The sequence below is a fragment of the Sorex fumeus genome, unplaced genomic scaffold (genome assembly GCF_029834395.1).
Source record: "Sorex fumeus unplaced genomic scaffold, SorFum_2.1 ptg000051l, whole genome shotgun sequence".
In the NCBI taxonomy this organism is placed as follows: domain Eukaryota; kingdom Metazoa; phylum Chordata; class Mammalia; order Eulipotyphla; family Soricidae; genus Sorex; species Sorex fumeus.
In genome coordinates this window covers 38,403,563-38,430,592 of record NW_026606108.1, presented here as the reverse complement: position 1 = coordinate 38,430,592, position 27,030 = coordinate 38,403,563, and the positions used below count along the sequence as shown (strand labels likewise).

General features: G+C 44.9%; 1 protein-coding gene across 6 annotated transcripts in view; it reads left to right on the top strand.

Annotated features, from left to right (window-relative positions):
• SIL1 (SIL1 nucleotide exchange factor) overlaps window positions 1-27,030 on the top strand; it is a 372,411-nt gene that overhangs the window by 97,266 nt on the left and 248,115 nt on the right. Inside the window, exon 1 of one of the 6 annotated variants that reach the window (XM_056124481.1) lies at window positions 4,006-4,087. The exons of the other annotated variants lie outside the window; for them this stretch is intronic. The gene's annotated coding sequence lies outside the window, so the exon portion shown is untranslated. Of the gene's footprint in view, window positions 1-4,005; window positions 4,088-27,030 lie in introns of those variants that run through there. 6 annotated transcript variants of the gene reach the window in all.

Sequence of the window (27,030 nt, the reverse complement as noted above, 5' to 3'; positions counted from 1 at the left end):
GTTTTCTATTCTTTGCTGAGTGTTGCTGCTATTAGGTAGAGGGCTTTGTTTCCAGGTTACAAATCTTTTTAGCAAAGATGGATGTGATAGAATTCCAAGGACTCATGTAGTCCTTGGATAGAATTTAATGCTTCCCATCCCAGAGCGACTGAACATTGTAAAGTAGGCAAGATGGCTTTGGATTAATATACTAACAACATATGGCCTGGGAGGCAGGGCCCTCCTTGGAGACCCTTCTAACCGGGCCCCGCCTGCCTTTTTCTGGTGGGCCCTTCCCACAGGTCTTCTCAACAGCTGTTGTGCACCTGGGTGGATCATGAACTTCTCTAAGCATGGAGGGTGGGGGGAGGGAGAACAGGAAGCTATTTTAACTGATGCAAGCCCTTATTAGGAAGTAGAATATGCTGATAATCCTAAGTGACTGTGTGTTTTAATGTAACTTAGCTTCCTTTGCATTTGTCTAGTGTTGGCTCCCTTAGAAACACTGATTGATCCTCACCATTGGTATTTTCAAAATACAACATTGCAAATCATCTTTCCCTTTGTATTCTGCTACTCCTACTCCAGAGGGTGGGGAAAGTCTCTGGAAGTCCAAATGGAATAAGCACCATGGAGGAAGGCTCAGTTGCTTCTGAGGACCAAACAGGAACCCTGGACTCTGCTTTCCCTTTTCCTTCTTAAATGTAAGTGAGATTGGGCTGGAGCGATAGCACAGTGTGTAGGGTGTTTGCCTTGCACGCGGCCGACCCGAGTTCGATTCCCAGCATCCCATATGGTCCCCCTGAGCACTGCCAGGGGTAATTTCTGAGTGCAGAGCCAGGAGTAACCCCTGTGCATCTCTGGGTGTGACCTAAAAAGCAAAAAAAAAAAATGTAAGTGAGATTGCCTTCAAAGATAATTCTGTGCATGGTTGATGCTGATTAGACAAGGGAGGCTCCTTGTATTTCCTTTGCAATCTCTGAGGAGAACTACTTAGAGGCATGTAGAGAGCATATTTGGACCATCTTTTTTGTACTCACCCTGACACTCTAGGCCAGAGAGAATTATCCCAAAGGAAGGAACTTACCTGGAGCCTTTGTAGGTCTGGAAGTTCAGCAGACTAAGAAGCTAACTAACTCAGAAACTAGTTCCAGCAGACTGTCTTAGGTGAATGAAAGTCACCTGAGTGCCAAGCCATGGTTCTAGTTAAGGAATCGTAAGAAACATGACTTCTCAGTTGATTTGTTCAGACAAGTAAAGCTCTGTTTTCTCTACAGGGAAGATTGACTGGGGGCCAGCTTACCTGGGGAATATAAAATATGGAGGAAAGCACTTGACTGCAGTATCAGATACACTCATATTAAACCATGTCCTAGCTATGAGACTTTTTTTAAATATATGTACATAGAAAGCATTCAGTATAGGTTCTATCTGAAACTTATACTTTCTATATGAAAGTAGAACATCAATATTTAGTGGCTTATTTTTGGCAAAAAATATCCGTATTTATGATCATAGCATTCTCAGACTCAAAAAATAACCTCTGTAGAGGCAGGGAGAGAGTAGAGTGCTTAGGTGTCAACATGCACCTGACCTAGGTTTAATTCCTGGAGCTATCTGGTTCCCTGAGCTTTGCAGGATATGGCTCTGGAGCCCCCTGAGTACCACTAGATGGTCCAGATACCACAGGGCATCACCACTTCAGGCCTTTGCACTGAATTGCAGGCCAAGAATTTCTACTGGGACTCCCAGAATTCCCAAGCACCATGTGGTACTCTAAAGAAGAAACTTGTGTTCCCTTTTATGTATCACTGTCACTGTCACTGTCCTCCTGTTGTTCATCAATTTGCTTGAGCGGGCCCAGTAACATTGTGAGACTTGTTACTGTATTTGGCATATCGAATATGTCACGGGGAGCTTGCCAGACTTTGCTGTGTGGGTGAGTTACTCTCGGTAGCTTGCCGGGCTCTCCGAGAGGGGTGGACGAATCAAACGTGTGTCGGCCATGTTGGCTGCGTGCAAGGCAAACACCCTACCCGCTGTATCACTCCAGCCCCTTATGTATCACATCATTGCTATTTCGAGGATAGGCCTTCTTTTGCCACAGGTTACAGTGGGAGCAACTAGATTTTAGCTCCAACCTAAGGAGTCTTTTTTTTTTTTTTAAATGTAGGAGTATTGCTATTCAGCCAACTGATTAGGCTGATTGAATTGTGCATGAACTCAACCTTACTTTTTTTCCCCCATTTTTTATAATTTTATTTATTGATTCACTGTGAGAGCAGTTACAAAGCTTTCATGTTTAAGTCTCAGTCATACAATGAAACACCTGTACCTTCACCAGTGCCCATTCTCTACCACCAAAACCCCCAGTATATCCCCATCCCACACCCTCCCCCTACCTGTGGGGCAGATGATTTCCACATTACTCTCTCTCTACTTTGATTACATTCAATATTTTGACACCAGACTCACCATTATTATTTGGGATTTTACCCCAACACTCAGATCTGCCTAAAAGGCAATAGTAGACAATTTGTTTTCTATTGCTGGTTATGAATAACATATGATGTCCCGTGGCTGCAGTAGTGGCCACACGATTTTGAAATTCCGAAATTTTAACAATTAAATCTGGAGGGATTTCTTGCCAAAACCTGCTGGGTTCCGAGATTTGTTCCTGAATCTCTGGGATCATGGCCATTAAGCAGCTTGATCAGGAGCCAGAGAGGCGGTTGATGGGCAGCAACTCGGGATCTCGTTGGGGTCAGGAGGAAAGGCCGGCTCCACCCCCATCCTGTGAGGCCACACATGTTTTGTCACTGTGGGCCCAAACCTGACTGTCCAGTGACCTCTGGAGGATGACAGCCACTGGGCCACCAGGGGGAACAGGCCAAGGCACAGAACCTATTCCCACTTGGGGTGGCCTGGTACCAGTAGCCTACTGCAGGGACTGGATGCATTTCTGCCAAAAGCTGTTGGGTTTCAAGATTTGTTTCTGAGTCTCTGGGATCATGGCTGTTAAGCAGTTCCATCAGGAACCAGAGAGGCCATGCCTCCAATTATATAGCTGAGCTGGAGGTGGTTTAGGTGGTTTGTGAGTGTGTTTCCCACATACCTAATTTTTGGCTGTTTACTTTCTTGGTAAACTTTGCCCCAAGTCTTTGGGGTCTGGCCAAAGGCAAAGCAACAATTTTGGGGTATCTGGAAATCTGAAGGCGCCATGAGGCTGTTGATGCACTCGCCTCACAGGTACAGATTGACCTGCTGGCGGCACCATATCCCCGAGGAATCTTTCTTTTTACCATTCAATGGGAAGTTCTTTTCTGAACACCCCTTGTGTGGCAGAAACTCTGTGGCCATCAGGATATAGTGTGAATGAGGCAGATAAGGACCTTGCTCTTCATAGCACCCTTTCAGTCCCTTCCTTAGAGGAGTTACTTTGCTGCATGACTGGTCTTGTTCATTCTTTGTTTCTTCATACCAGTTTCCTTCTGAGCGGGGAATCTTCTCCCTGGATCTCCAGGACAGGGCCCCTTTGTGCTGCCTCGGCCCTGCCTGCTGGCTTGCCTGCTCTCCAGCACTGACAGCAGAGTGCTGGAGCTCAAGGAGAAAGCCCTGCAGGCTACTCTGGCCTCGGCCACACATGTCCCAAGAGCCTGCGCTTGGCAGTCTTGAATGTTCCTTTTCTCCTTGCACACAGATTATAGTGTTCACTGGTAATTTAAATTCAAATAACCTTCCGCCCCCTCTCCGCCTTACCAAAAAAAAAAAAAAAAAGAAAGAAAGAAAAAAAAATTTCTGTGTATTACAGGGTAGAGCAGAAAGCAGGTCAGCCTAGTCTCCCGGTGGGGTTTGTTTTATTCTGTGTGTTTTTTTTTTAAATGCTTTTTTCACTCTGGATTGCCTTTAATGAGACTAATGTGTAATTCAGGCATATTGATATTCTGTAGTTCTAGAATCTCACAGTCCTTCTCTGCTTTGTTATAAGTAGTATGACAGGTAGGTTCAGAGGTTTTGCTCACCAGGAAGAGGGACTTGCTTCTCTGCTTGGGACTCCAGACTGATCCTGGCCCTTTCATTGCCCAGCATAAAGAAGACCCAGTGTGAGGTGGGTGGATTTTTCAGCTTCACAATAGGACCCTGAAGATAGCCCTCTGCTCTCTCCTCCCATCTGTGTTGGGAGGAGATTTTACTAGCAGTTGCCAAGAAGTGTGTGGGGGGAACAGGCAGAATGGCTCTCTGGGAACCATTTTTTTTGACAACCCCCAGTAGAGAAATGCCCATTTTTCTCCTCCTCTTGCCTTGGTATATGGCATTTTGGTTTGGAACTGCTTGTTTTGAGACCTGTGTGTGACTCCTCCAGCCCTGTGGTGGTTTTCAGCAATAAATTGTCTGCTGATTGGTGTTTTCCCTCACATTCCATCACCTTCCCAGGATCAGGGCAGAGTGTAAGCAATTAGGGACTTATCTGAACCCCGTTTCTTGCACTGTGACCACTGGAAACATAATGCCTGAGCTCAGATCAGCCATGTTTTCTTTTGCTGCTGAAGCTGGGCATTTGCTGCTGCTGTATTTAGCTGTAAGAGTCACAATGGAGACTTGGTTGGAAAGGAGAGAGCACAGTGTAATTATTGCTTATGCACTGGTTAAACCTATCTGCCAACAGATGTCAAGTGCAGGAAAAAAGTGCAATAATGTTATTATAATGGCATAATAGTTATCATTATAATAATCAGTTGGCATAGCTTTGGATAAGAGGCAGAGCCCGCAATGAATGCAGGGGGTAGAGTTAACCTTGAACTAGACTGCAGTGAATGGGCACTTACCCTTGCAGACAGTGCCATGTGTATGTGGTTGTTCAGGTATGGATTTGCTGTGCTTTCTGCCTAGCTTCGGGGGTTACAGAGACTTAAACTTGTGTGTATGTGTGATGGGGGTGGGGTGGTGGTCCTGCCCTGCAGTTGTCATCTTTCATGGTGTCAATGTTTATTTGTCTGCTTGTCCTATTATTTGAGGTGCTCTGGATGTAAGATTGTGATTTCAGCATCCAAAAGCACTGGATTCTGGGAGAGGCAGCGACTTCATCCCTATGGGCCCACTGAGGAAAATTCAGCCTTATGGCACAGATGATGAACTCCCCTCCCTCCATCGACCTGCACTCCTTACTTTACCGTGTTTGTGTAGGAGGGCAGACCTACCTGTACATGTTGATTGTGGTGGACCATGCCCCTCGATCTTACTCAGAGAGCTTGTTGGATCTAGATTCCCCTGATGCTTAGAAAGGAGGTCGGATTGGGGCATGGAGCAGAGTTGAGCCACAAAAGCAGCATTGGAGTGGAAGAAGTGTTTAGATTCAGGCTGACTTGGATTTGTTGTTGACCGTGCCATTTGGTAACTGTTGGATAAGATGTGTAACCTTGGTGAGCCTACACCTAAAAGATTGTATTTTTATGTTTAGCCATACTAAAAAAATGCTTTTGGGGGGGGGGGCGCGGTTAACACCTGGCACTGCTCAGAGATTACTCCTGGCATTAAAGAATGCATTTTTTTGTTTAGCTACAAGAGTAAATCCTGTTGTAGGTGCTCATTTAGTTTTCACTAGTCACTAACAGCTGTCTCTGAGGTGCCTGTCACTACACCTGGTCTTCCCCCATTTCTACCACCCTGACTGGCTGCTTCTGAGCTGCAGAGAGACAGGGACAAGCCCTTCCGTGCCCAGTGGGCATTTTCAGCCTCTATTTGAGGTCCACATTAGAGCTTTCCCTAATAGCGTTGGTACTGCTGTGGTTTCTCTGAGCCATTGCCCTAGAGAACACCTCTTCTGAAGCTGCCTCCTCAGGGGGGACTTTGATAGTCAATGTTTGGGCCCTTTTTTCTGCTTTATTTAGGGGTAAAGATGGGGTTTTAAATCTTTTCAGGGCCTGGCATTACTTGCTTCTGCTTCAGCTCCCTGCAGCTTTGTTCTCCTCCTCTTTCTCTTTGGGTGGGTTACTTGGGGGCACAGCTTGCTCTCAGGAGCACTTGTTTCTCGCAGAGACTGCTAATTTTCTGCTTCGATCTTTTTCCTAAGTACGGGTTTTTGTGTTTCTATCTGTCTGCACCTTTGTGGTGGACTTTTACTTTGGAAGCCTGGAACGCTTCAGACAAGGTGTTATCTTTTTAGACTATTTTTGGCTGTAGGCCAGCTTATTACTATGGCTACAACTGCAATGGTAGTGATGCTGGCGGGGTCTTGCGGTGACTTATGTGGAGTGGGGAGGAGAGAAGTGGCAGTCTCGAGAAGGGAATATGCTGTTTCTCTCTGTCCACCTCTGTGGAAGTCTAGGACCGTGAGCTTTGCTTCTTGCAGGAAAGGAAAGTCAGTCTTAGACCTTACCCAGGCCTTTCATGTCCCTGCCTTTCCCTCACAGAACAGAATTTCAGAACGAGACAAGCAGTGAAGTAAAAACCAGGTTTTATTTGAAACATTGAAAGTTTTGAGGGGATGAGAGGGGAGAAGGGAGGTAGAGGGAGGAGAGGGAGAGAGGGAGAAAGGGAGAGAAGGAGAGGGAGGGAGGGAGAGAGAAGAGAGGAGAGGAGAGAGAGGAGAGAGAGAGAGAGAGAGAGAGAGAGAGAGAGAGAGAGAGAGAGAATATAACATAGTCAAAGACTTATCCAGAGTGGAGAGGGAGCCCCAGTACATATCACAGCATTTGATTTGAAAGTATATATCTCAGGAGGGGAGATGTGTGTTACACATATGCTCTGGCACCACATGTGCTTGGCAGCAACACATGGACACAAGCAGCACATAGGCTTGTGCAGCATATGTGGGCACTTCCTTTGTTCAAGTTGGCTTTTATATGATTTCTCCCAAGCTGCCCCACATGGGGTTTTCTACCTAGTTAAAAGTCTGTTACTAGGGTGGTTGCCAAGGGGGTAGAGTTGGGAATAGCTGATGGTTTTCTTTGGTATTTCTTTTCTGGTCTTTGTTTCTAGTGAAGATTCTCTCAGAGTGCGGTCCAGCCTTCTCTGGGTCTGTGCTAGCTTCAGGTAAAGGACTTATCTGTCTTTAGTTCCTCTGTTCACAACGTGGATCCTGCAAACTTTAGGGCTAGTTGATTTTTTTTACTACTTCCCAAGAACTCATTGCCATAGGGGTCCTTTCCTATTTACCTGCCTGACTCTTCAGTAGGACATAGAAAGTAACTTCTGTAAGAAATTTGGAAAAGAGGTAGGGATGAGGAAAGAATAATTTTACTTTAAAATCACAATGACCAGCTAGAGAAATAGTATAGCAGTTGGGGTGCTTGCCTCGCATGTGGTGGGCCTAAGTGGTCCACCCTATATGGTCCCCCAGTCCTTGCCTGTGCACAGAGCCAGTAGTCAGCCTTGTACCCTACTAGTGTGCCTCCCACTTTAACCAAAAAAAAAAAGTCATAAGGAGAGAATAGCTTCTCTGAGCCAAGCCATTGATTTGTCCAGAGTTGCTTTTCTCTTGGAAATTTTGTTCTTCCAGTCAACAAATATATACAGAACTATTTTCCAAAAACTGGGAATCCTTGAGATGTAGATTTGCTTAGGTCAGTTTCTACACAGAGTAGATAGATGAGTGTGGACATTCATCAAATTATATTCACAAATAAAGTTGTAGTAGTGTCTTGAAAGAAAGATGTGGCATCTTGAGAGCATTGGACAGAGGTTTCACTTAAGTTGGTACTGGAGCTAAGAGGGTAGGGGGCAGGTTTCCATGATGAAGTGATATTTGTGGTAAATTGTGTAAGACAGACAGGGACTTGCTAAGCATAAGGACATGAGTTTGAAGAGCATTCCAGGCTGAGGCCCCAGATTCTACCTATACTCCAAGGTGGGGAGGGGTTGGAAAGCGAGGGATCAAGCAGCACAGCTTCCCTGAGGAATGGATGGTGTGGCCAGAGTGCAGAGTGAGAGGAGACAGTTATAAGTTGAGACAGGAGGCTTTGGAGTGGCATCTTGTATTTACCCAGAGATCAGGGAAGCCTTTTACTTTAAAAGGCTTTAAATGATGTCAATGATGGGTATCACAGATTGGCTTTGCACTAAGAACAGCTCATTCTGTCAGCTACATTGGATGGGCTTTATTATTGTTGTTGTTGTTTGAGGGTTTTAGGGCTGTTCCTGGCAGTGCTCAGAGGCTATTCCTGGCTCTTTGCTCAGGAATGACCCCTGGAAGTGCTCAGGGGACCACATATGGTGCCAGGAACTTGAACCAGGGTCGTAGCCACATGTATGGTGAGTGTCTTTCCCTTTTGCACCAGCTCTCCAGGCCCTGGATGGGTTTTGATGAAGTGAGAATGAATATCAGAAAAGGAACATTGCAGTTGTAGGTCACTTGTTTGCTTTCTTAGCTTAATAGTAACCTTGAAACTGACCTCCTCTCTCAGTGGCCATTGTCAGTGTGTTAGTGGAGTCACCTCACCACTCAGCAGGCATGGCAGCTCGGGATGCTGCCATTTGGCATTCTTCCACCTCTTCAGTTAATGACCTGGAAGTTTCAGGTCTGTCACTTGTTAGCATGTAATAGTGACAGAGCCCTTTGAAACCTCTTGTTTTATTGTCCCACTTTTGGTTGTCACTGGTGGGAGAGAGCTGCCCCCTTCACCTGAAGCTGCCCAGAGAGGATGTTTCAAGTTAGCAAGACTGGCCCTGCTATGTGTGTAACACCCAGTTCTGTGTGACATCAGCGCACACTTTTTCTTGGAAGCAGCCAATGTCTGGTGACCAGAAATGAGCTGTAGTCATTTTCCTCACTGTATAGCCAGAACAACTGAGGTGCAAGAGGGTCTTGAGGTATAAATCAGCCTACATCAGAGTTGCACTGTCAAACCAGGTGTTGATTGTGTGAAGGGTTGTTTTAGACTGTAGCCCAGATTGTTTCTATGGTTCTGTAGCCAGGTCACTGCTCCTTTCACTTACCTGGAAGCTGTGTGCACCTTGTTAGGGGCACAGTTCGTGGATCTGGGCCGACTTTAGTGTGAATTTTACCTTTACCACTCAACAAGCTCTATGACCTTGGACAAATTACTTCACTTCCTTGACCCAGAGTTTCTTAGCTGCAGCTGAGGAATCCTATCACAACTTCCTTGTTAGGGTCATTGTGAGGTATCAGTGGGAATGAATGAAAAGTGCTTAGGTTACTTCACCAACCGATGGTATCAGATAAAAGGTAGTACTGGCCCAGTGGTTAAGGTACTTGCTTTACATGTGGCCAACCTGGGTTCAATCCCTACTAAGCATTATGGTCCCTAAAGTACTGCCTTGCATGATTTCTTGAATGCAGAGCCAGGACTAACCCCTGAGCATTGCTGTATGACCCTTCCTTCCCCAAGAAAAGTAGTATTGGCTGTTATGGTTAGCTTGGCAGCCTTTTTGTTGTGCCTTGTTGGTATGTCTTCTGTATGTTGAGTTCTCTGCTGGGGAAACAGATAAAGAGAGTTCTGGGCCTTGAGGTGCTCAGCCATCCAGTCTCTTCTGGTCATCTCTTCAGTGTGGACCAGCTTTAGCAAAGCAAGGAGATATATTGGAGTCTTCTAGAGAAGAGCTGAATCACCTATCCAGCTGGTGGCTTGCTCTTCTAACTGGGCCTCTTTTTTTTTTTTTTTGTAATTTTTTATTAGTGAAATACCATGAGGTACAGTTGTAGATTTACAAATTTTTGTGCTTGAGTTTCGATTATACAATGATCAAGTACCCATCCCTCCACCAGTGCCCATTTTCCACCACCATGGATCCCAGTATCCCTCCCACACCCATCCCCCCCCATCCCATCCTGCCTCTGTGGCAGGGCATTCCCTTTTGTTCTCTCTCTCCTTTTGGGTGTTGTGGTCTGCAAGAGAGGCATTGAGTGGCAAACATGTTCAGTCCATAGTCTACTTTCAACATGCATCTCCCCTCCTGGGAGGATCCTCCAAACACCCTTTATTTGGTGATCCCTTCTCTATCTGAGCTGGGCCTCCTTCTCTTCTTTGGCCCCAGCACTCCCTAATTCCTGTTTGTCTCCCTGCTTGAGGGGGGGGGGGGGTCCTCGGCTCTCAGTGCAGTCACGTGGCTTCCAGCTAGGACTATGCTGCCTTTGCAGCCACCTATCTTTCCTGTCTCCTGACTCCATTTCTGGTTACCAGCTTCCATGCATCGTCTTGTTTGATCCATAAAATTCTTTATTATTGCTGATTGGGCTGGAGCAATAGCATAGCGGGTAGAGCATTTGCCTTGTATGCAGCCGACATGGCCAACCCGAATTCGATTCCTCCTTCCCTCTTGGAGAGCTGGGCAAGCTACTGAGAGTATCTCGCCCGCATGGCAAAGCCTGGCAAGCTACCCATGATGTATTTGCTATGCCAAACACAGTAACAAGTCTCACAATGTTACTGGGCCCGCTCGAGCAAATCGATGAACAATGGGAGGACAGCGACAGTGACAGATTGCTGTTTACTTTTTCTCATGCTCAGGGTTTATACCTGTTTATATCTGTGCTTAGGGCTTACTCCTGACACAGTGCTCAGGAATCACTTCTGACAGACTTAGGGGATTATATCAGGTGCTTGGGATTGAACCTGGGTCAGCCACATGCAAGGCAAATGCTCTCTTCACCATACTATTGCTCCGGCCCTCATTTACCCACTGTTAAATAAGCTATGTGCACTGTAGGAAGAAATAGAATTCCACTCTTACTGTTAATTGAGTGACTGTCCTGATATTTCTGTGACTATTTTCTCATCTGAATAAAAGTAAATTGCTACCTCCCTCTCACACCTCCCATGTGTGCCTGTGTACCTATATGCCCGTCATGTGGTCAGTTCTCAGTGAATGGTGAGGATTATAAGGCCTTCAAAGAATTCAAGCTCCAGGATGGAAAGAAGGCACTGGAAGGGCTGAGAAAGACTGGCCAATGGCGTGGATAGTGGATCTGCATTTGACTTGTAGGGAAAGTGTTGAATAAACTTTAGAAAAGTCAGTTTACATCTTGAAATTAGTGATCCTTTTACTTGTTTCTTAATGGAGTACATGACTTCCCTGCGTTTCCCTCTGCTGGCTGCCTTTGAAGTGAGAACATTCCCCATTCCCCCTCTGGATACAGACCTTGCCTGAGCAGATACCTGCCATCCTGGCTGCTGCACTGCCTACATTCTCCCTGTTCACCTCATTTCTGGCCTCCTCGAGGTCCTTGCTGCTCTTAGCACAGAGCCCGTAGCTTATGCTGTTGTTGGTGTCTGCTGGTGTTTGGAATACTTTCAGCTCCTTGCACCTCTCTATTGCCTCCTCGTCATTTAGAGCTTAGTTCTGCTGTTTCTTAGGAGAAAGGCCCCTCCTCTTTCTCATCTGTTACAAAATAAGGGTCAAGGCATCTCCTATTTCCCCTCTTTGCTTCTTGCTTCCCCTAGCCCCCTAATGAATCAGAATCTTTTTAAGAGAGGTTATTTTCCCCAGATTCATTGTGTATGACTCTTTTATCCTGACATTTTGTTATTGAAAAAAGGGAGTTTGTGGTTAGCCATACTTGGAGCATTGATTTTTAGGTATTATACAAGAAAGCAAGCTTTAGTATATTTGCTTGAAATAAAACAAACACAGAAGCTCACCAGAAACTTGACAGTTTATCTCACTCTGAATTTCTATGGACATTTTTTATATTTTACCGAACATTTTATACACGGACATTAGACAAGATGGATATATTGACAATGACCAGATTGAAGCAGATTTTCAGAATGTGAATGAGTAGCAGGGGCCAGGGGGCATAGAGAGAGGTCAGAGCTGCTTCTTCCTGGCAGTGACCTGGTTTCTCATGACCAATTTTAGTTCCCCCCCCCCCTATTTTGGGGGAATTTATTTATTTATTTTTATAAAGTTATTTATGATTTATTACATTAAATATTCCAACACAAATCCCACCACCATTATTTCCAATTTTCTCAACTCCCCCTCAGCCTTCTCCTATAGCAGGCCCTGAATAATTAATTATATCTTACTTGTTATAGTTAGCTAAAAATGATAAAAAATTATTTCCTTAGATGAAAGTGTGTGAATATTGTTGTATCTCACTGTGGAGCCATTAAACCCTGGTAGAAGAGATTATTAACATGTTACAGTTTAAGCTTCTGTGTTTATATTTTATTAATCAAGATATTACATCCATTCAATGTGGTATGCTACTCCTGACTTATTAGTGGTGTAGAGTTTGAGATGTCATATGGTCACAAATGCTCCAGGAATTCAAAATATTTTAATGGGGGATACAGCTGGAGTTGAATTTTTAACTGGATGGTGACTTTGGGTGCTCTAGATGACAGAGTCTGGAAGCATCTCTACAACTTGTTGATCTCTTTTGAGATTTATTTATGAATCTCTGGATCATAGCAATTATTGAGTTTATTTGGTGCCAGAGCAACTCATGGGTGTGACTGCTAGGCTTCCGGAAGAACAGGGAGATGGGGCAATTCTAGTTTTAAAGTCTTGGGGCTGAAGAGAGTATAGCAGGTAGGGTGCTCGCCTTGGATGCAACAGACCTGGGTTTGATCCCTGGCATCCCATATGGTCCCTTCAACCCGGCCAGAAGTAATTTCTGAGCACAGAGCCAGAAGTAACCCCTGAATATTGCCAGGTGTGGCCCCCAAACAAAACAGCAAACTCAAAGTCTTTGTGGACTAGTTTTCTGTTCTTATTGCTGAGGTTCAATAACTTTTTGGGATGTATAGTCCATAGGGTTCTACTCAATGGTGATACCCGATGGCTTAGGGATTCCATTTGCTTTGTGAAGGAGGCATGCCAAACTCCCTGAATTCGGGAGGAAGTAGAACACTAGCCACTTTGGAAGTGTGTGCTCCTAAAGGTTAGCACTTTGTGTCAGGTTCTGCATTTAGAGAGCATGTTTCCAAGAGTCAGCAGAGATGATCCTGTTTTCCAAAAAAGTTGCTGGTGATTGGGAGCTCTTGTCCTGCCGGTACTGGTCTCAACTGGTTTCTGAGACTCTTTTTGTCCCACTGAAGCTGTCGTTTCTTTGCCCAGCACTTGATTTTCTTGTCTTAGATGTTGTCCTCTGTTTGTGATTCTCTAATTAAGGACATTCGGTAGCCTCTTCTATCTGTGAAGGGTTTAGCTGTGTGACTAACTCAAGAGTATTTGGTCTCCTTTGCTTTAAAGTCAGTGTTTTAACTTGCTACATTGGCTAACAGTTCTCTATGCATCTTTCTTTTTTCCTCTGGAGGTTTGGGGGGTGGGGTGCAGAATTTGGCCACACCCAGTAGTGCTCAGGGGCTACTCCTGACTCTGTGCTCAGGGCTCATGCCTGGTGGTATTTGGGGGACCATGCAATGCTATGTATTGAACCAGGGTTAGATTGCACATAAGACAATCACCTTAACCCATATCTCTATCTTTCCAAACTTCTGCTCAATATTTACTTTTAATTTACTTGGGAATTTTCTTTTGTGAAATCACACCCCACTCTCTTTTATTTGATGCAATAATTTTTGCTATAAGCCAGGCATCTTATACCTTCTCTTACCTTCCCTCTGTCTTTTCTGGGCTAAGTGGTGATCTCTCTACCTTTAACCTTTTCTTGTTTGTCTTGGACTTTTGTTGTTTCTAAATTTTTGTTCAAAGGAGTTGTTCTTATTTTCCTTTTTTCCCCCTTCAAAGGAGTGTTTTCTTTGAGGATCTTTCATGATTTTTGTTCTGACCATGGCTTTAAGGCTCCATCTCCTCCGTTCCCACTCCACCTCACCTATAAGTGTGTGGTGCTGGGGTTCAAGCCCAGGGCCTTATGTGTGCAAGTCATATGCTCTACTGCTCTCATCCCCAGCCCTATGTTTTTGTAACTGTAGAAGTGGGTTGAGTGGGTAAAGTGTAGTTGCCCCTTGTTGACTGATTGTCATTTAAGGTACATCTGCTGGGGAGTCTTTGATGTTAGATGCCCCTAAGATCAGGGGTGGGGATGGACTCGGTTCTGTGATTTCTAATCAAATTTCTAGTACTTTTTTTTTGAGAACTAATTAAAAATTAAAAAAAATTAATTTGCTTTGATCATTCCCCACTTTCCCTTAAATTTAGAGTGGGCATTTGAAGACCAGAACTTGAAAACCAGTTGCAGATCTTAGTGTTCATAGGGTCTTAGAGGGTCAGACTTTCAGGTTCTGCCCCCATCTTCTCCACATGATTCCTTTCGCTTCTGATAGATTATGGGCTGCCCTGGAAACAGCTGCCCAGTCTCTCTCTCTCTTATAAGCACACAAATGTCTCCTGAGGAATGGACATTTCCTTAAGAGGAACTCATCCTGTTTCAGGCAGATGCCTGCATTACAGCACAGTTCAGGAGACTTTGAAAAAGGTTGAACTTGCGAGATTTCTCACCCCCTACGCCCCCACCCCTCTCTTCATAAGGCCTAAAAGCTCTTAAAATAAACCTTAAAAACCTTGGTACTCAGAGCTGTATCTCTGAAAGCAGACAAATTTCAACCTTGTGCAGTAAGATTCTCCTCCTCTCCTCTGATCTTTTTCCTTTCTCTCTCTTTTACCATCCCTTGTGATGGGCTTACCTTTCTGGAAAGTTGATTCAGTTCTTCCTGGCTGACTCTTAGCAGAAGCAGCTGGGCTTCTGGCCCTGATTTATGATGTACATTTCTTCTCCATCCTTGCTCTCTGCCACCCCACTTCCTCCTCCTCAGCATCCAGTTTCCCAATCCCCATTCTCATCAGAATGGACTGTGTCACCTCAAGTTTTTTAATTTGATGCCTAATGATTTGAGCAGAATTGGGGAGCCCATTTTGGTTTTGCTGCTTGTTTTTTTGGCCAGCCTCAGCTTTCCTTGATGGGGGTGTGGGCAGGAGTGTTCCTTGCTTGAGGCTTAGGGGTTGGTGTCTGTGTTGTTCAGGCGTCTGGCAATGCAAAGTCATCTCCCTGGCTCAGAGAGAGCATTTTGTTCATGTGCTGTTAGATGGAGTTTTTAACTTCTGTTTCTGGGCATACCAAACTGTGCTTTAAAGCCAGGCTTACTCCTGGCTCTGCACTCAGGATCACTCCTGGTGAGCTTAGGGGTACCACACGTGCCGGTGTTTGAACCTGGGTTGGCTGTGTGCAAGGCAACACCTTACATTTTGTACTATTTTTTTGGACCCATGAGCAGTATTTTTTTTTTCTTTTTTGGTACAAATCTTTATCCTTGCCTGCCTGTGCAGGGGGAAGTGGAGTACTGTTTATCATAAGGAAGTCTGCACTAGCCTATGAAGTCACAAAATTGCTTCTCTGAGCAAGATGTAGTCTCCTTGCAATTCCCATGGAATGAGCAGACCTTTCAGTCAGATTTATTTTCTTTATCTTTGGGGATTGGCCCAGTTGAAGAGAACTAAAGCCATCATCAGGACTAAGCAAACCACGTTGGAGTCAGAATATTTTAATAAGAAACTAAAAAAAAAAATCAGAGCTTGCTGGTGCATGATTAATGGACATTTGAACTTCGGGTTTTTTTTTTCCTTATTCATATCTTCCCCTTTCTGCATTATTTTTTATGGGTTTTTGTTTTCTTTCCCACACTTGGAGTGTCTCTGTTATTTTCGTGGTGGTAGAGTGAGGCATCTGGCAGACAAGTGCTGCTGCAGTTTCACTGGGGAGTGGCCGCAGGCACAGATGCTGCCAGATCTGGGAGGTTTGGGTTATCTGGGAGGGGGTTAGTTTGCTTTCATTTTTAGATCTATTTGTATTTCCTCAAGGGCTCTTTGGGACTGGCTGTGCTTTCCAAGTGATACCCTCTAGGAAATGAGAATGGAAAGAAATTTTATTTAGTCTCTCTGAGGCTCAGGTAAGGTCATACGGATTCGTGTTCTTAAGGACAGTAGGCAGGCCCCCTTCATTTGGGAGGCAAGCAGTTTGGCGCAGGAGTCTAGAGCTTGGACTTTGGAGTCATATCTGCTTCTGATTCTAGCTCTCTCACTGATTAGCTCTGTGACATTGGAGAAATCCCCTCTGAACCTAAGTGTCTTCATCATCTGTAATAGGGAGACAATGACGATAACTAGAATATAGGGTTGTTGTGGGTTCAAAGTTAGGGGAGAAAATGCTCTCTAAACTTGAATTGTAGTTGCTATTTTGAAAGATGGATAGTAAACTTCTTGGCAAGAGAAAAGGAGGTTAGAAGTTGTTGAAAAATCTTGAAGGATGTCTAGAAAGATAATACTGGGGTTAAGGTGCATGCCATCCTGATTTGATCTCGAGCACTGCATAGGTCCTTGAGTGTGGAACAATCCCAGAGCACAGAGCTGGGAGTAGCCCTCTCCACCCTCCCCACCAAATACATTGAGTGTGGTCCCAAAACTACCACCAACAATAACAGAAGAACCTTGAAGGATGATATAGGGCTGAAGGAGAGAAACAGAATCTAGAAAAGAATAGGAGAACTCTGAATACTTGAATGAGTATAATGTTGTTTTAAACATTAGTAAATCATAAGTCTCCTTCTTTTAATCCATCAAGATGATTGTTCTCCAAACCCCAAGCTGTTTACTGGTATCTCAGAAAAGATTTAATAGCCATACCAGCCACAGTGTAGTTCAAAGACATTATTGTTTTTGCAAACCATGCTGTTGTGTGTCTGCACTTTGAAGTGTTATAAATAATTAAAGCTGATCCATACTTGTCAGAATAGGTTCACAAAATGCATCTTGGGATGTGGTACCTTTGCCCTGACAATGTGTTTATTAGCTTGCTTGTTAATTTCAGAATTGGTTAACTGCCGCTACTTCTGTGCCTGTCTGCTCATGCCAGTATTCATTGTAAAGCTTCTAAGAAATGGACTCGGTGTGGTTTGTAGTCCTTTTCTGTGTCCTTGGAAAGTCATCAAGTAGTAAACAGGGGCTGGGGGGGGGAACAACTACTTTCCAAATGTGTCAGTGTGAGAAAGAATAAATCATGAGCCTGATGGAGCAGAGCAGCAGAGGTTAGGAGCTGTCAGTATTTTGGAAAATAGTCAAGTGCAAATACATAAATTAGATGAAAACCTTTGTTTGCTTTGTGATGAAGAAGTTGGACTCCGGGCCATTTCTCTTCATACCTGATAATTAGAACACTAAGATGTTGTTTTGGCCTCTGATAAGGTTTTCCTGTGATAGTGGGAAGGAAAAGACTTGTCTGGGGGCACTGCCACAGAGAAGTGCTGATTGCCTCAAGTCTGGGCAGGGTCACCCTTCCAGTGGCATGTTGGTCTGACGAAGGTGCTTTGTGCAGTAAAGAAGCAAGGCACAGATCAAAACAACAATGAGATATCATTTCACACCACAGAGACTGGCCCACATCCAGAGGAACCCATATGCAAGGCATCTACTCTACCACTTGAACTAACTTCCTGGCCCCTCACTGCTTCTTTTTCATAAGAACATTGTGATTATATTTTGGATGTGTTCGAATAATCCAGGATAATGATTTTTCAGATACTTAATCACCTCCAAAGCTCTTTTTCCTTCTCTGGTAATGTTGACAATTTCCATACGTTAGATCTTGAACTCTTTGGAGGGCTCTTTATCTACATACCACACTGGGTGACTTTGGCAAGTGACTTTCCCCAATTTCAAGTTTGTTTTCTTCTAAAAACAGTATTTATATCTTCTGTTTCTCATTGCTGTGAAGTATAATGAGTCCTGGCATGCCAAATACTTGGCATAATGCCATGTATACAGTTGGTACCAAGAACCTATTATTTTCATGCATGTGTAGTATACATTACTTTTACTCTTTTTTTTTGTGAAAGGGAGAGGAATAGTTCCTTAAAAATTTGATTGGGGGGTTTCCTTTGGAGAGGTACAGTGGGTAGGGTGCTTGTCTTGTATGCAGCCAACCTGGGTTCGATCCTGGCATCCTATATGGTCCCCTGGGCCTACCAGGAGTAATTCCTGAGTGCAGAACAAGGAGTGAGTCCTGTGTATCATCAGGTGTGGCCTCAAAACAAAACAAAAGAGTTTGATTTGGGAGTCAGAAACAGCTCAAGAGACTGGGCACCTGTCAGTGCTCCTGAGCTGAGTCCCGCCACACACTCAACTCACCTCCCCCAATCTCTGCTAAAAGTGACCCTTGACCATAGAGCCAGGAGTAGTCTTGAAACTTTGTTGTCACCCTCCAGAGTCAGCAGATATGTTCCCATGGCCACCCTCTTAGCAGTGTTTCCTGACTCCTTGCAGAACTGATTTGAGGGGATAGGCCTCACATTTAAAGAAAAAATTTATTTTCATAGATTTGTTCACAGTAATTGATTACATTCAATATTTCAACACCAATCCCACCACCATTACACCTTCCCACCACCACTGTTTCAAATTTTCCCACTACCTCCCAAGTGTGCCCCAAAGGCAGATGCTAAATGATTTATTTTGTATTGCTTGTTATGAAAAATTGACTAAAAATGATCCAAAAAGGTTTCCTTAGAGGAAAATGTTTGAAAATTGTTGTATCTCATCTTGGAGCCATTAAGCCCCTATATTAGAGATCACTAATATGTTACTAGATTTTGAGCCTAGTGTGCTAATATTTATGCACATATATGTGCATATGTATGTGTGTATATATATTTATATATATATTTGATCAAGATTGGTTGTCTTTTATCTTACACCCCATCAAATGTGTTATGCTATTCTTGGCATATCAGTGGCATAATGTATGAGATGTCACATGGCTGTAGAAGTAGCCATGTACACCTGAAATCCTAAAATTTTACATAGGGTGCTAGAATTAGAGTTAATTTTTTTTAACTAGATGGTGATTTGAGGGTCTGGAGGCATCTCTGCAGCATATCGCTCTCTTCCGAGGTTCATTTGTGAGTCTCTGGATCATGGCCATTAATGAGCTTAAATGGATCCCAGAGGCTGTTCGTGTGTGTGACTGTCAGGAGAGCGGAAGCGCAAGAAGATGGGTGGAGGTTGTGCCTGAAATCTCCAGGTTTCCTTACTCTGGAAACCTGGAAATTTCAGACACAAATCCCACATATTCACACTCATGCATGACGGGGAGGGGGGCTCAGGATGAGCCTGTGAAGGTCAGCTATGAGCCTGATGTCGATTGGGTTCTGGAGGTTTGCTGCTGGCAGGGTTCTTTTGGGGCAAGTAGAGGAACACACCTGCCCCTCTCTGAGGTGCCTGGATGAAATCAGCTTGGTGAGGGGTAGGGAGACATCTCTGCAGTGTGTTGCTCTCTTCCAAGATTCAGTTGTGAGTCAGGCCTCATACTTTAGCGGGGTTATGGATCCAAATTTATTTGTAGTTACTCTAACTTCAAATATGGGAGTGGTTGTGTAAGGAAGCAGTTTGGAAGTAATTGAGGTTAATGAGATCATGAGGATGGGGCTCTGTTTTGCTAGGATTAACAATTTTAGGAAAAAGGGGTGGGAGTGATAGCATACAGTGGAACTGTGTTTAATCCCCAGCACCCCATATGGTGCCCCCCCTCCCTGCCCCCCCCGCCGACCCCCTCGGCCCAAAGCCCGCCAGGAGTGATTGCTGAGCATAGAGCCAGTAGTAAGCCCTGAGCACTGCTAGGTGTATCTCCAAAACAAAACAACAATAACAAAAATTCTTAGAAAAAGAAGAATGGGAGAGCTGGTTTTCTCTGCACCTGCGTGCAGATAAAAGGCTGAGTAAGGACACAGGGAGAAGGGCCTGTGTGCTAGCTGGGGAGAGAGCTCTCCCTGGAAACCAGACCAGTGAGAATCTTGGTCTCCTTGGACTTATAGCCTCCAGAACTGTGAGAAAATGAATTTCTCGCCATTGTTTAAGGAACAGCTGGTGGTTATTTAAGCCACCAGTCTGTGATGTTTTGTTATGGCAACCATAGACTAATACATGAATATAACCTGGCTCTTATTCACTTGTGCCCAGACATTTAAGGAGAAGCTTGGACTCTGGAATTATTCCCAATTACCCTTTGAGACAGTTGCTGTGTTGCTGCTTTCTCGTGGATAATTGTAACTTCATAATGAAGCACAGAATATTATTTTTACAGTGGTATTTAGTATCTGATAGCTATTAGCCAAAAGGTACATGTCCCCAGTGATGTACTGTAAATACATTTTTATCTCTTCTATTACCTGCTGTTTCAGGAGCATATCCCTGAAGCATTTTAATCTTGTTTTTCATACTTGTCTTCAAGTGAGGAATTGTTCTGATTTGCAACTTTGGGGGATAATTACTATGTTCATTAATTTCAGTTCCTTTCTGTCCCTCCATTTATTACTGGTTTCTTGAGAAAAATTTCCCCTAAATCTACACTAACCCCAAGACAAGTCACTTGATTAAAAGGATATTTTACAGCATCAGTTTCTTTGACTCCCTCAGCTCACTGGTGGAATGGCTATGTCAGCATCTTCTTAGCTGTGGTCAGGCTCACCCTCGTGTGGACTTGGATGAATTAGAGTATTTGTGGGGCAGTGTTGGGGGCAGGTTCTGACCCCAGACTTTTTTAATTGCAGGGTAGTTTTTGCACTAGGAGGTGAGATTCTCTAAGTTTGCTTGTCAGAGACATAAAGACATTGGTGTTTTTTTGCAGGACATTGTGAGGAACAGGGTTCTTGGTTCTCAGGGGTGCTGAGTGCCTGTGAGGTGATGATGTGAATGTGTGTCTGGAGAGAATGACCTGAACTTTCCCAGAGACCAAAGGGGCAGATGAGGGATCCTGTGCTATGGGCTGCTGAACAGGGTGCAGTCGCCTTGCTGGAGATTCAATGGAATTGGAGGCATCTTGAAGCCCATGATGTTTCATTACTTGGATCTGGAGAATGAAAGCCATGTAAAGAATGGATTAACTTGCATTTAGTGTTTAAAATCTGCTATTTTGGCTATGAAGTTTCCTTCTTTTTTTCATTGTAGACAGGAACTGTTGGTATGTTTGCGTAGGTACAGATGTTTCATAAATGTCAACTGATCCCCTAAGACAGTTGAGGGAGGAGATAAAGAAATAGGCATTTAAACAAGTTGGTGCAGGGTATGGTGGAGGCTGGGATGAATGTGTGATGTCTGAGTAAAGAATTCAATAAGGTGAAAGAATAGGAGGCCAGAATGAAATTGTTCTGGAACTACATGGGAGCCCAGTTTAGAGAAAGCGAGTCAGGGCTTGTTACTTAAGGAGAGCACTCTGGAGTAGTTTAGCAGTTAGCTGGGACACAGAAGGGTGGTAGTACTGGGGTATGACATTTAGGTGCTGCTTCTTGTCTCAGAGGGTAGGAGAGAAGCTCGGTCATTTCTGTGACTTGGTTACTTAACACAGTGTCTGTCCATCGCTCAGCAGGTGTTGTATAGCTGACCTGTGAACATGCTTGAGGTTAAGAGGCAGCAGGCCTTCCATTAAGAACTGCAATGTGGGGAGCTAGGGGAGGCCAACACATGACTGATCTGGGGTGTGAATTAGGATCGAGCTGAGAAATGAGCCTGACATAGATTCTCAGCCTTCAAGAATTTACTGAACATTTCTTGTGTCAGGTGTTGAACTAGCTGGTCAGAAATGATGTGATGATTTCGATGGTCAGGAGGTTTGAGGACAGGGGACAGACAGAGGAGCTAACCCAGTTCCATGGGATAGGGATGGTGGGGACTTCCTGAGAAAGTGTGTTTTAGGGAAACCACTTAGGATGAGTAGGACTTTAACAACTAAAGAGCAAGGATACCAGTTCCAGCCTACCATGTGCAACTAGCCATGTGCAAAGACATGGATGTGTGAGTTCAGGGTATCTTATGGCACTGGAGAGAGAGTTTCATGAATAGAGAGATAACTGGAGACTTTAGTGGGGCTAGTTGGTGGTATGGTGGAAGGCCTGGGGATAGAATTATCTTGAGAGTCCTTGAATGGTTTAAAGATAAGGAGGGTAGGATCACATTCATGTTCTAGCTTTGGAATAATCCCTCTGACATTTAGCCAAGATATATATACATGTAATGGCTGCTTTTTCGCCCCTCTGACAAGTTGCTGTACTCAGGCCCAGGTGTTTGCTCTTAGGCCTGAGTGCAAGGCTGTGCTGAGTGCTGTTCTGGATGGATGGTTGGATGGATGGATGGATGGATGGATGGATGGACGGATGGACATCTGGTGCCTCTGTACACTCTCACCTCAGCCCCTCTACTGCTGCTTGAAATTCCTCAGCTGCTGCATCTTCCTCTACTCTGAGTGCTCTACAAATTGAAAATTTTTATGACAGTGTCAAATCAGTGGGAAAAGTTTTGAAAAGTAGGATTGAGAAATAAAGACCCTCTTTGCCTTTTTACCTGCAAGGGAATTTGAAAAATATGGAAATTGTTAAATATCCTTAGGGTTTCCTTTCCTTTCCTTTTGAAAGTTTTTTTTTTTAAACATTAACCAAAAATTCGACAGAGACACGTGTGGGAAGATAATTTCTTTTGGCTGGAGCTTAAGCTCCACATTGTGAGCTTTTAAATTTTCTTTCTGTGATGGTGGGTTGGGACCCAGCCGTGTTGTCACCCGAGTTCCTGACGGCGCTGTTGCGGATGAGCCATCTCCATGAATCTCTGTTTTCCCTTTGTAGCTACGTCATGAAAGCCAAATTAAATCAATTTTTAATCAAGGAGCTGAATTTTCTTTAGAAAAGAAATCACCAGGCCCCAAAGTACTGGATACAATACAAAGTGAAATTTTTATTTGCATGTGTGCTGAGAGGCATAGCTTTAATGCCAGGGAAACAAGGGCTGTGGATGTGGTAGCGGGCAGAATGCCATCCCAGGGAGAGGAAGGTGCCGGCTCAGCTCTCTGCCTGTCTTCTCTTTCATCAGTGGTGCCCATGTGTTCCCAGCATCTAGTCTGTCTGTCTGTCTGTCCTCCTGTTGTTCATCGATTTGCTCGAGCAGGCCCAGTAACGTCTCCATTATGAGACTGCTTGTTACTGTGTTTGGCATATTGAATACTCTCGGTAGCTTGCCAGGCTCTCCGAGAGGGGCGAGCAGATACATCTGCATGAATGAAAGGGGGCCTCAATCAAGACTCTTCTCCTTTTATCTCCTTCCTCTAGCTCCTGAACCTGCTTCCTCTATCACCTCCCCAGTATTTCTTCCTCCTTTTGTTCTTTCATCCCAGACACCTTTGCTTCTTGAGGGTGGAGTGAGGGCCAGTGGAAGGGAGTGGAATGGATGAAGGGGAGTTTCCATTGACTTGAGGCTGAGAGACAGAGCCAGCTCTGTTTTGTCCCCTATTTTGAGAGACTGATTTCACAGGTACCTACCATCAGCACCATCTTCCTGAAAAGTCCTTCTTCCATGTGCTTTGGAGGAAGGAACTGATTCTTCTTATGTTGAAGGAGGGGACAGAAGGACTAGGAATGACAACCTCTCAGCTCACTAGTTTGGCTCTAGGTGCCGAGAGGTGGTTCAGGTTTGCCTTTCCTGGAGAAGTGGAAAAACCCAGAATCAGGTTTTTCCTGGGGTTCTGGCTCCCAGTGCATTGGCATCTCCAGATGATGCAGGCAAGACACTAAGGCTCTTTACATAGCCCAGGTTGCAGCCTGCTGGTGTGATTGAATGGGCTGCCTGAGTGCTGCTCTTTATCTGAGGAAGAAAGTGGCTTTTAAAGGGCTCAGGAGATTCGGTTTTGGGTATTCCAGAAAGCCTGGGCTGAGCAAATAAGAGTTTCATTTAAGCTGTGTACCTTCTGCTGCTTCATTGTGTTGCTCGGCTTGCGTCTGGTCTCCTTGAAAGCCTGTTTAGATTGCCTGCGCCCGATAGGCGGGAGCGTGGGGTGGGGATAGCAGCTTGGGTAGGTGAACACAAGGGAGCTGGTTAGCAGATAAAATTGACTGTAGATGATGGATGGGCAGGGAATGTTGGGAAGGGGAGGATCAGAGAAGGCAGTGTTGAGGGGAGTGCCTGGTTTCTGGCTGGCAACAGAAGCACTTGACAATTCTAGAGGAGTGGGGTGGGGTGGGGGTAGGGAAGATGACAAGCTTTGGATTTGTTGAGAGTTAACTGTACCAGAGAGGACAGCAGGCATATCCTTCGGGGAGAGTTGGTATAGAGACCCCCACTTCGGATCATGGGCTGCCTTCCTGTCTTAGGCCACTGTGCGGGTCTTATAGTTCAATTCAAGATTCTGTTCACTCGCTCCTTCTAGTAATAGATGTTGGGAGTTTGCAAGAGCTAAACAAAGCACTGAACTATAAGGATGAGGAATGTGTTTATTTTAAAACAATAGTGAGGGTTGGAGAGAGAGTGCAGTGGGTAGGATGTTTGCCTTGTATGTGGCTAACCTGGGTTCAATCCCTGGCATTCCATATGATCCCCCAAGCACTACCAGGAGTGATCCCTGAGTGCAGAGCCTGGAGTAAGCCCAGGGCACTGCTGGGTATGGCCCTGACACAAAAACGAATAAAACTGTGGTGACCCTCTTGGCTTTGCCTCTTTTAGCAAGTGGCTGTTCTGAAAAGGAGGGATCTCCCAGAGTAAGTTAGCTGTGATAGTGCAGTGATCTATATTGTTTGAAACCCAGCATATCCATCTGCTAAAGAGAGTTCTTGTGTATAGTTGAGCACTTCCCGGTAAGCCTTTTGCTCCAGGGATGTTGAAATAGTGTTCCAGGTTTCATGCTCATAGGCCCCCAAAAGCATTCTTATCTCTCCTCCCCCCTCTTTCTTAGCCTTTTTATTTTTCTTGCTGTTGTTATTGTGGTGACAGGGTGGGGTTTGCACATATGCTTCAGCTGCAGTTCTGATAGGGTGGGAATAGGGGCATGCACTTTATTGTGGCTTTGGGATCAGAGCAGCACTCAGTGTTGGAGCCAGGGAAGGCAACAATCCTATGTCCTACCACTAAACTGTCCCAAAGCTCCAAAGCTCCTCCTTTTCCTCTTTTAAGCCTTAAAACTTACCTCTTCCAAGTTGTCCTCCCGAATCTCCATCTCCTAATGGAAATACCTTTTTTTCCTCTGCTCCAAGCCCCTCTGTCATGGCTCTTCCAACTTGGTGCTGACTGTAATTCTGATTTACTCACCCAATTTCATTGCCCATCTGGAAGCTCCTGGAGGACAGGACTCTTCTTTTTATAGTTTTGTATCCCCATCAGCTGGCGTACGTCTGAGATGCAGCAGTTCTCAATAAATATGTGTTGAAGGATGACTAATCTGTCAGTTGAATGTGTTGGCAATGGTGGCAACTGGTTATATGTGCTCCCTAGTAGGTAGTGAGGGTTTCTGCATCTTTTCATAGTGCATATTTATTTATTTATTTATGGGCTTCCTTTTTTTTTTTCAGTTATTCCGTAATTGCAAATAAGGTCTTTGCAAAAATATTTTTTCTGGGTTGGCATGGCTGTTAACTGCTCATCTGGGATTGAAGTGGCTTTGGCTTTGTGTGTGAAACCACAGGTAGTAAGTGAGCAGCAGGTCTGGGCTATGTGGGTATAGGGGGCTTCTGGTTTTTGGCATGCTTGCCACAGTTCATGAGGTATCACTCAAATATCTGGCTGCTCCCAAGCCAGGGCTTTTACCTAGTTTATGGGAGTGCTTGCTTTTTAGGGTGAGAATCTCTAGCATTAACCAAGCTGCTTCTGTGTTTTCTGTTGAGTATACTGGCACCCTCCCCTCCCCTCCCCTCCCCTCCCCCCTCCCGTCCCCTCCCGTCCCCTCCCGTCCCCTCCCCTCCCCTCCCCTCTCCTCCCCTCCCCTTTCCTCTCCTCACTGCCTGGTGGTGCCCAGGAGCTATTCCTGGCCTGGAGGTAGTATTCTGGGGACCATGTAGTGCTACATATGGAACCTGAAACTCTGACATGCAGAGCATGTACTCGGCCTGGTGAATTCTCTCTCTGGCTCTGCAGTGACTGTCTTGTTTCTTTATTTTTGAGGTGTGTGTGTGTGTGTGAGCGTGCGAGTGTTCCTAAGTGATGCTCAGGAGATCTGGTGGCCCCAGAGGTGATTCCCGACCTAAGCCAACAGTTCAATGCAAGGACCTTGAGGATGCAGTGGAGCTCTGGCTCTGTGGTGCTGGGGGCTTCCAGGACTGCACCCAGTGATGGTCTGGATACTTAGGCATGTGCCCTAACCACTGTACTATCTCCTGGCCCCAACTGTAGTGGCAGTTTTTAGGAGAGTTTCCAGAAGAGAACTATGAGCAATGAAAGACTGGATGGAATGATTGGAAAGAATTGTCACCTACTTCATGGAGAGCAGGGTCTGTAGACACAAGAGAAACTGCTAAGTGAAAGAAACTTAAAGGTAAAACCAGAGTTGGGGAGGGGAGATGGTTTAGAGGGGCTGGAGCATAAGCACTAGCCCTGAATCTAACCCAGAACTTCAAGTCCTTTCCCATACTATTGTATGGGAACCAAGAGGGGACCAAGCTGCACTGTTACTGGTCCCAAACATTAAACCCCTGGGTCTGCAAAACCAGGCCAGGTATTGCTTGGCGTGACCCCAGATCCCAAAACACTGCTCAGGATTCCCATTACCCCCACAAAAGTCAACTGAGTAGTCGTTTAGATGGTAGTTTTATAGGAAAACTGGAAAGAACTGGATCCTCTGCTGTAAGGGTACAGCATTTCATCTGGATGCTCTTAAAATGATGTCCTTTTACTCATGACCTGATGAGACTGGTTTCAGAGCTTCTGTTGCCCCAAATGTAGTTCCAAATGCATTTTGATCCTTAGCCGAAGGTGCTGTGCCTGGAGCTAATTTTTGAGACCCATTATTTTCACCCATTGTTACATGTTTGCTTGGCAGGTAGCTGTCTTGTGATCTCCTTCTTGCAAATCTGATTCATGCGCAACCTGGGTTCAATCCTCGGTACCCCATATGGTTTCCTGAGCACATTTCAGGAGTAATTTCTGAGTGCAGAGCCAGGAGTAAGCCCTGAACACTGCTGGGTGTGGCCCAAAACAACAATAACAACAACAACAACAACAACAACAAAATCTGGGGCTGTGAGAGAAGGCTAGTTGGCAGGCTGTCCCCATGTAGCCTCTTGTGACAGGAGAGCCTTCCTTGGTCCCTCTGGCATCCCCATCACAAACTCAGTCACTGGAACCCCAAGTCCCTCTGCAGGTTACAGTCTAGGGTATTGCCGTTGACTGAGC